General features: G+C 51.5%; 1 long non-coding RNA gene across 1 annotated transcript; it reads right to left on the bottom strand.

Moving 5' to 3' along the window:
• Positions 1 to 401: 401 nt before the first annotated feature.
• Positions 402 to 7601, bottom strand: LOC113910168. The gene is made up of 4 exons (XR_003515943.2): positions 7442 to 7601; positions 3214 to 3365; positions 829 to 1545; positions 402 to 534 (listed from the first exon to the last, which is right to left on the bottom strand). It is a non-coding gene; the product is annotated as an uncharacterized LOC113910168 (long non-coding RNA).
• Between the last annotated feature and the right edge of the window lie 311 nt (positions 7602 to 7912).

Genomic DNA, 7912 nt, shown 5'->3' on the forward strand with positions numbered 1-7912 from the left:
CCCCCTGCCCTCAGGCCTGGCTACTCTCCGCCAGCAACCCCGAGCTGGTCCCGCCACCGGCAGGCGCATCGGCCTTTCCTCTTAACCTAACGGACGACGGGACTCTGTCCCTTTCGGAAGAGTCCCTGGCTGAGTCAGTCACCAGACAGGCGCTTGGCACGGAAGGGAGCTGGGGCTGCTATTTTGTGTCTGTTCTGGTAATCTATTTTTATCCTTTGGGGGGGTGGGGGTGGGGGTGAGGGGAACACTCGGTGCTTTCTTTCCCCCAGAGGCCTGGGAATTAAGCATGTCAGTCAGTATAATAAAACTCCCCAAATATGTCTCTTTGTTCAGACAATGGTATTTTTTTTTTCCTAGTCATTAAGTCAGGGCTGCTGCAAGAGTGACACTTAAGTGGCTGGGTTTTTATTTTTGTCCTCAAGGTACAAAAAGTACTGCTTACTTTCTTCTGTGTACGGGCGGGGTGATGTGTTCCAGAGCTTCGGAGAGCCGGGAATGCTTGATCTGTGTAGAGATCTGCCTTGGTCACCCCCTCTGCAGAGTCAAAAACCCCACAACGGCACGTTTTGAGACGTCTGCCCACCGGCTCGTAGCACACAGTGGGTACTCTCCAAACACACTGGAAAGGATGGGCAAGGGGCGTACACATGAGTGCTGTGGCCGGAACGTGGCTGCAGGGGGGCAGAGGGGGAGCAAGGAGAGCAGGGGGCCGAGGATCTGGGCTTCAGGGGTGCTCTCTCCATTGCCTTTCCTGCCCTGAAGGCATGCTGAGGCTGGGGGGGGGGGGCGGGGGGGGGCAGGCGCCTGCTCGCCTCTGGTCTGGCTTACCTGGAAGGACAGAAGGCTTTTCCAGGTCCACAGGAGCCGAGCTCTGGAGGGCGGGGGCCACAGGGGATCCGGGAAAGGGACCGGGCCGCCCGTTCCACATCACGACGAACACAGACACGCTGGCCGGACTCTGAGGACCTCATCACCATGAAGCTCTCCACGGCCTCCAGCGTCCCTGCCCCAACTCTGCCAGGGTGAAGGGGTGCCCAGCCTGAGCCCACCCCAGGGCACAGTGTGATCATAGGTCCTGGGAAGACTGTCTTGTGGGTCACCACCCGGGGCCCAGGGGCCTGCAGGGTCACAGAGCTGCAGCTGCCAGGGGTGGGCTGGGCGGCGACCTCCCCAGCGGACCTCTGGGGCGGGTCGAGGCTGCGCTGCTAGGCCTGACAACGTCCTGGCAGCGAGGCCACCCCTGCTCCGAGCGTTGATTCAGTCTTCCTTCCCTTGTGGCTCCAGGCCTGAGAGAAAGGACAGGGTGGGCAGGGCTCAGAGGGTGCTCCAAAAGTGTTGGTGGAGGGAGGAAGTGCTCTCCCTCTGCTGGTGGCCTTTAACCTCTGCCTTCACCAAAGGTCCCATGAGGCCCATTCTCTGCTTCTCTGCGCGCCCCATTGGAGATCACCTCCCATTGCCTTCCGGGCTTCAGGAGTCCCGGGAGCCTCGCATTCCCTCAAGGACTCTGTGGTTTTCACTCCATGGTCTCAGGCTGTGACTGTTGCCCTGCGGAGTTCAAAGCTGTCTTGGTTATGAAGATTTTTGGAAAACTATTTAACTTTGTGTTTTCTGCTTAAAATTTGGGAGAAGTCTTTATTTTTTTTTCCATCAAGTTTTGGGATCCCACCAAGTTGTATCTTAGGGTTAGTGGGCTTCTCATTTTAATTAGTGCAACATGACCTGTCTCAGTTCATCATAAAGTCTTCCACTCATTTATTTAACAAATATTAAAGGCTTCCTATGACCTAGGCACTGTTTTGGGTTTTGTTTGGTTTTCTAAAAGATTTTATTTATTTATTTGAGAGCGAGAGAGAGCACAGGCGTGGCGGGGAGGGGCAGAGACAGAGGGAGGAGCCCAACGTGGGGCTCGATCCCGGGACCCTGAGATCCTGACCTGAGCTGAAGGCAGATGCCTAACCGCCTGAGCCACCCAGGCGCCCCTGTTTGTCTTTTTTTTTAAAGTAAGCTCTAGGCGCAACATGGGGTTTGAACTCAGGACCTGGAGATCAAGAGTCACATGTTCTACGGACTGAGTCAGCCAGGCGCTTCTGGGGGAAGCACTTTTTTAAGTTCTGGGGAGACAGCCGTGAAGAAAACAGACAAGACTCTCTGCCGGTGTGTGTGTGTGAGACAGACAGACAGACAGCAGGTGAGGGGGGCAGGGAGGAGGGAGGGAGAGGAAGAGGGAGAGGGAGAGAAAACATAAACACGTTTTGATTATTGATTCTGTTCCACTTAATTTATTCTGAAATTTCAGGGACTTTTTTGTCCCCCCTGCGTGCTCACATTTTCTCCTAGAGGTCCGGCACAGCCCCAGCCCCCCTTCCCTCTCGCCAGTGATTGCCCCCACAGGCCACGAAGGTTTCTCTTGTCTCTCTTCTGTTTAATCATCCAACCTCCTGTCATCCTATTAACCAGAGGTTCCAGTGACAAGCTGAGGTGACGGGCCCCCAGCTCTCCTGCACTGTCCTTGTCTCATCCCCCCGACAATAGGGAATAGCTGTTTTCTAAAATCTTCTTTCTTTTCATCTGAGAGATCTATTTCAGAGAATAGGATTATCAACAAGATTTCACCGCTTTCTCCTTTTACTTCTATGCTCGGGGCTTTCTCATGGGATCAGATTCACTTTCTTCCTCTTATACTGAGACTTCGTGAAATTCATGTGTAAATCCACCAAGAGCAAGTGGATTTTTTTTTTTTTTAATCACCAAACCTTGTAGTACATACGTGCTCGAGAGGGAAGAGAAAGAAGAAAACAGAAAGAAGCGGGGAGGGGAGGACAGTGTAGGTAGGGCTGAGGTCCTGCGTCCCGTGGCTCACAGCGGGTGTCCCTCAGGGAGCGATGGGAAGAAGGTGTGGTGGGCATCCGTGCTTTGTCAGTGGGCCGGGTCCCCTGTGCCTCTAACGCTGCGAGCATCTCACGTGTGCTCTCCATACCACACAACCCATTAAGACAATCCAGCTCTGCCTGGTGCTCCACCAGAGAAGGAGCCATCTGTCTCCACTTGGAAGGGAAACAGGCTGAGCTGGAGTTTTCCTAGGTGGTGTGGTTCTGGAGAGAAATTTGTGGTCATGTAAGGGACTTTCACTAGACGCCACAACGTCTTACATGGGGAGCTGAGAATCCCATCCTCAGATGAGATGTGACCCCACTGTACCAGACATGTCAGCACCTCACACACATCTTGGGATCTCGCGGTCCCTTCTGATGGGCTGATGTCGGCAGACACCTCTCCCCGGAGCCTCCAATTTATAGGCCCTCCTGACAATCGATGGCTTGGGACAAATAGACAAGATGACCAATCGGATTCCTCTTCTCTGGAACCTGAAATTGGGAACAGCCAAAGAATAAGGTGGTTAGCCATAGGAGCTGAGTTTTGAAAGTCATGCACTGTCATTTCTGCAGGTCAGCCTTACTCAATGTGGGGAGGGAACATCGTGTACACAGTTCATTAACTTAACATCTATGGGCTCCCAGGATGTGCCAGGCCCCATTCCAGGTACTGAGGATACAGAGATAAACAGCGTCCCTGTTCTCACAGCACTTACCCAGAGGCAAGCAATAAATACATGAGCAAGATGGTCAGAGAATGGCAGAAAGCCCTCAAGTTTTGGAGCAAAGCCGTGAACTCTTTTCACAAGCGACCGTTTTCCTTTTGGGAAACAGCTCTTGGCTCACTACTGGGTTTTGTTGTTGTTTGTAAGTTTTAAGAAGGAAAGAAGGGTTGATGACGAAGCGAAGGAGACCGTGGAGGATCTGGGTCATCAATTCACTTTGGCCTCCCCAAACCATGGAATACTCTTTCTTGGTTTCGAGAATTCCCCACCATATGAACTCACAGCTCCCCATGGTGGAAATCAGGTTGAGTTCCCAGTCTCGCTTGCAGATGGAGCAGAGCATGTGACACAAGATGCCATCAATGAGATGCACCTGCACGAGGCTAAGGGACACTGAGAAGCAGATGCCAAGGAACCTTCTCTGGAGAATACAGCAGATCCATCTGGCTCCCAGAGGCGGCAGCGGCAGGCAGCCCGACGGTGCTCTCCAGCTTCAAGTGCCCACCTGGGCAACAGTGGTGTGTGCGTGCACGTGGCTCATACAAGGACTGATTGCTGGGTCCGGAGGTTAGTGCAAGTGGGCCAAGGACACGATGAGCCTGGGAAGGAGGCAAGGGCCGGGTCATGCCAGGCCTCACAGGCCAGGGGCAGGCATTCGGGTTTTGTTCTAAGGATGGTGGAAATCCATTAGAGGATTTCAAAGAGGGAGCAGCCTCCAGAATGCCCCCCACCGAGCCTCACCTCCTGGTATTTACAGCCTTGTGCAATCCCGTCCACACAGAGTATGGCTGATCTGTGCACCCACCAGGATACTACAGAAAGGGCAGCGTGTGACTTTCGAGGCTAGGTCATAAAAGACAGTGTGACTCTGCCTTGCTCTCTTAGATCTCTCCCTTGGGGGAAGCCAGCCACCCTGTTGTAAGGATGCTCAAGCAGCCCTATGGAGAGGTCCAACGGTGGGACCCTGAGGTCTCCTGCCCACAGTCCTGTGAGACAGCTCAGAAGCAGATACTCCAGCCCCGGTCAAGCCTTCAAATGACTACAACTCCAACTGACATTTTGACCACAACTTCCGGAAAGGGCCTGAGTCGGAACCACCCAGCTAAGCAGCTTCAAATCCTGACCCATAAGTGGGTGAGATCATAAGTGTTTGTTGTTCTAGGCCAGTGAGTTTAGGGGGATATTGCTACCTCTCTCCATTGTTCGCAGCTGGTGTCTCTTTTGCCTGGTGGGGGCCCATGCTTTCGTAGCTGGTAGGTATTTGGATTATCAGCCTTGAGTAGGAGTCATCACGTAGAGGGGAGTCATGAGTGAGATGAGACCAAATGGTGGAAGCAGAGAGAAAGGGGCGCTGTCGGGAGGGCTGAGTCACCCATGCTGTTTGGAAGAGAGCAGAGCAAAGACCTGCCACCTGCCCGGCTTGACTAGCGTCTTGGCTCTTCCTGTCCCTGGATTGTTCTCCTGGGCTCCTGAGCTGTGTGACCTCGCTGTAGATGCCCCATGACTTGGGGTGATAAGAGTTCTCTTCCTTGCTCTACTCAAAGCAATTCTGAACCTGATGCTGGATGATTGGGCTGTTGTTCTGGTTCCTTCTCCTGGGCTGGGCAGAGTGCTCAGCCCAGCTATGGGCACCAGGCACAGGCCAGTGCCAGGAGCTACCTTCTGCCTCCACACAGTTATGGTCACATCCTGACCTCGCATCAGCCTCCCCAGCCAGGTGGGATAAGGGGCTATGTGAAGGGAATCTGCTTCTTCCTCTCTCCCCATTTGGAGGGGCTGGCTCATATGGATCCCACATTCTGAGTGACACTTCCTCTCTCCGTTCTGCCTGTGCCTGAGAGCTTGTTTGGGTTGATTTCAAGGACACTTGAATGGGTTTAGGGATAGGAGGTGCTGGAATGTCAGCTCATGATAATAATTTCCTGAAAATCAGACACACAGCATTTCCCCCAACTGGGACATCAATTCAAAAAATATTAAATAGAAAAAGTTCAGATACGAAAATCTAAAAAGTGAACTTGCCTTTCTCTTCCCACCCTCTGATTCTTTAGATCATCTCCAGTGTTTCTCGACTACAAACAGTCCTGTGATGAGCGTATTTGTTCGCTTAGCCATGTGCAGTTGAGCAGGTCTTTCCAAAGAAGAGATTCCTGGAAGATTATCTGCACATTTTACATGTTCGTAGGTTCTCCCAATGGCCCATCAAAAGACTCTACCAGCACATAATGACCACAGCATACAGGAGCATCCCCGTTCCTTTAGCCAATACTAGATATTATCAATTTTTAAATCTGCATTTCTCCGATCCCTAGTGAGCATACGTGTTCCTCTCACCTAGCAGCCATTTGAATTCTCCTGTGAGTTGCCTGTTCTTGTCGTTCAACCATTTATATATTGGAATATAAAGCTTTATATTTGCTTTGAAGGGCCGCTCTATATTTTAGGGTCGTTATGCATGTTATACCTGTTGTCTTTTATCTTTTTTTTTTTGTCTTTTTTTGTCTTTTATCTTTGATAGGGACTCTAGCACTACAGATGTTTTAAATTTTGGGGGCCAAATCTGTCCATTTTTCCCTTTAGGGTTTCTAGATTTTGTGTCTTGCCTTAGGAAGGTTTTCCCCACCCCAAGAATATAAAAAAATATATTTTATCATATTTTCTTCCAGTCCCTTAAATTCCGTTTGCTAGCTAATGTCAAATTGCCCTCCAGAAAGGTTGTGCTACTTTACATCACACCAGCCTGTGTGCCCACACCCTCACTAGCCCTGAGCTCTGCAGTCTTTTCAAATTTTGCTAATAGTGAACCACAGGTATCTCCTTGTTTTAATTAGCATCTCTTTAATTATGAGTGAGGTCCAGAACCTTTTCATATGGGTATTAGTTCTCTGTATTTCATTTTCTGTGAACTGCCTGATCCTATCTGGGTCCCAGTTTTTCAGCTGGGTGTTGGCCTTTATCCTATCGATAAAGGACTCATTGTTTACAAAGGAAATGAGCCCTGCGTCCCACCCGGCCTTCCCCCAGTTTGTCCTTATCTCTCTGCTGTCCGTGAAAGGCATGTGTAACCAGCTGCTGGGCGCAGTGGATGGGGCAGGAGGCAGTCCTCACCACACTCCACCTGTCGCCTGGTCAGCTCCCTGGACCTTACTCCCACCCCTCCCCCCCGCCGCCCCCCGCACCTGGTGCACCCCTAGAGCCAGCCCTCTCTCTTCCCGGCATCCTTTTCTGAACATCTAAGTTTAGATTTTTACCTTCAACTCAATCCCATCTGCTTGCCTTTCACTTTCCAGCATCCTTTCTTTTTTTTTTTTTGCTTTTATTTTTATTTTATTATTTTTTAAAAGATTTTATTTATTTATTTGACAGAGAGAAACACAGCGAGAGAGGGAACACAAGCAGGGGGAGTGGGAGAGGGAGAAGCAGGCTCTCCGCGGAGCAGGGAGCCCGATGCGGGGCTCGATCCAGGGATCCTGGGATCATGACCTGAGCGGAAGGCAGACGCTTAACCGACTGAGCCACCCAGGCGCCCCCAGCATCCTTTATTTCTCATAATCTCTGATACTGAAGGATATCAGTTTGCAGCTTCTAGCCCTCTGACAGAGGCTTTAAATACAGATCTCCCGGGGCGCCTGGGTGGCTCCGACGGTTAAGCGTCTGCCTTCGGCTCAGGTCCTGATCCCGGGGTCCTGGGATCGAGCCCCGCATCGGGCTCCCTGCTCGGCGGGAAGCCTGCTTCTCCCACTTCTCCCTGCTTGTGCTCTCTCTCGCTATCTCTGTCACTATCTCCGTGTCTCTCTCTCTCTCTCAAATAAATAGATAAAATATTAAAAAAAAAATACATACCCTCTCGGTCACGTTTAGAGGGTTGCGTCGGAGCGCGGGGGCGGGAAGCAGGCCCCGAGCCGCCGTCTTGGCGCCGTCTCTCACCGCCGCCGCCTCCGTACTCCTCCGAGGTCCTTCTCGTCCTGGGTCTTGTGGGTGTCAAGTTGATTTTTCTCTTGCGCGTCAACTGTACTCAAAAAAATATAGATATATCAATATAAATAAATATATAAAATGTTCTCCAGGTTTTCGGGTCTAGAATCATGTCACCTGGAAATAATGCTCATTTTACCAAAAAACATCTTAAGCCACGCACGCATTCACACAAACCAGATGACCAGACCATTTTGAATTGGAGAAGAGGGAAAAAAAAAAAATCAACTTTGGGGCGCGAGGCTGCGGGTGGGCACGTGCCCGGGGGGCGGCGGGCCGGGGCCGCGAAGGCGTGTGCGGGCAGCGGGAGGCCGCCAGGGCCTGCTTCACGGCCGGCAG

Source organism: Zalophus californianus, chromosome 6, assembly GCF_009762305.2.
Source record: "Zalophus californianus isolate mZalCal1 chromosome 6, mZalCal1.pri.v2, whole genome shotgun sequence".
NCBI lineage: Eukaryota > Metazoa > Chordata > Mammalia > Carnivora > Otariidae > Zalophus > Zalophus californianus.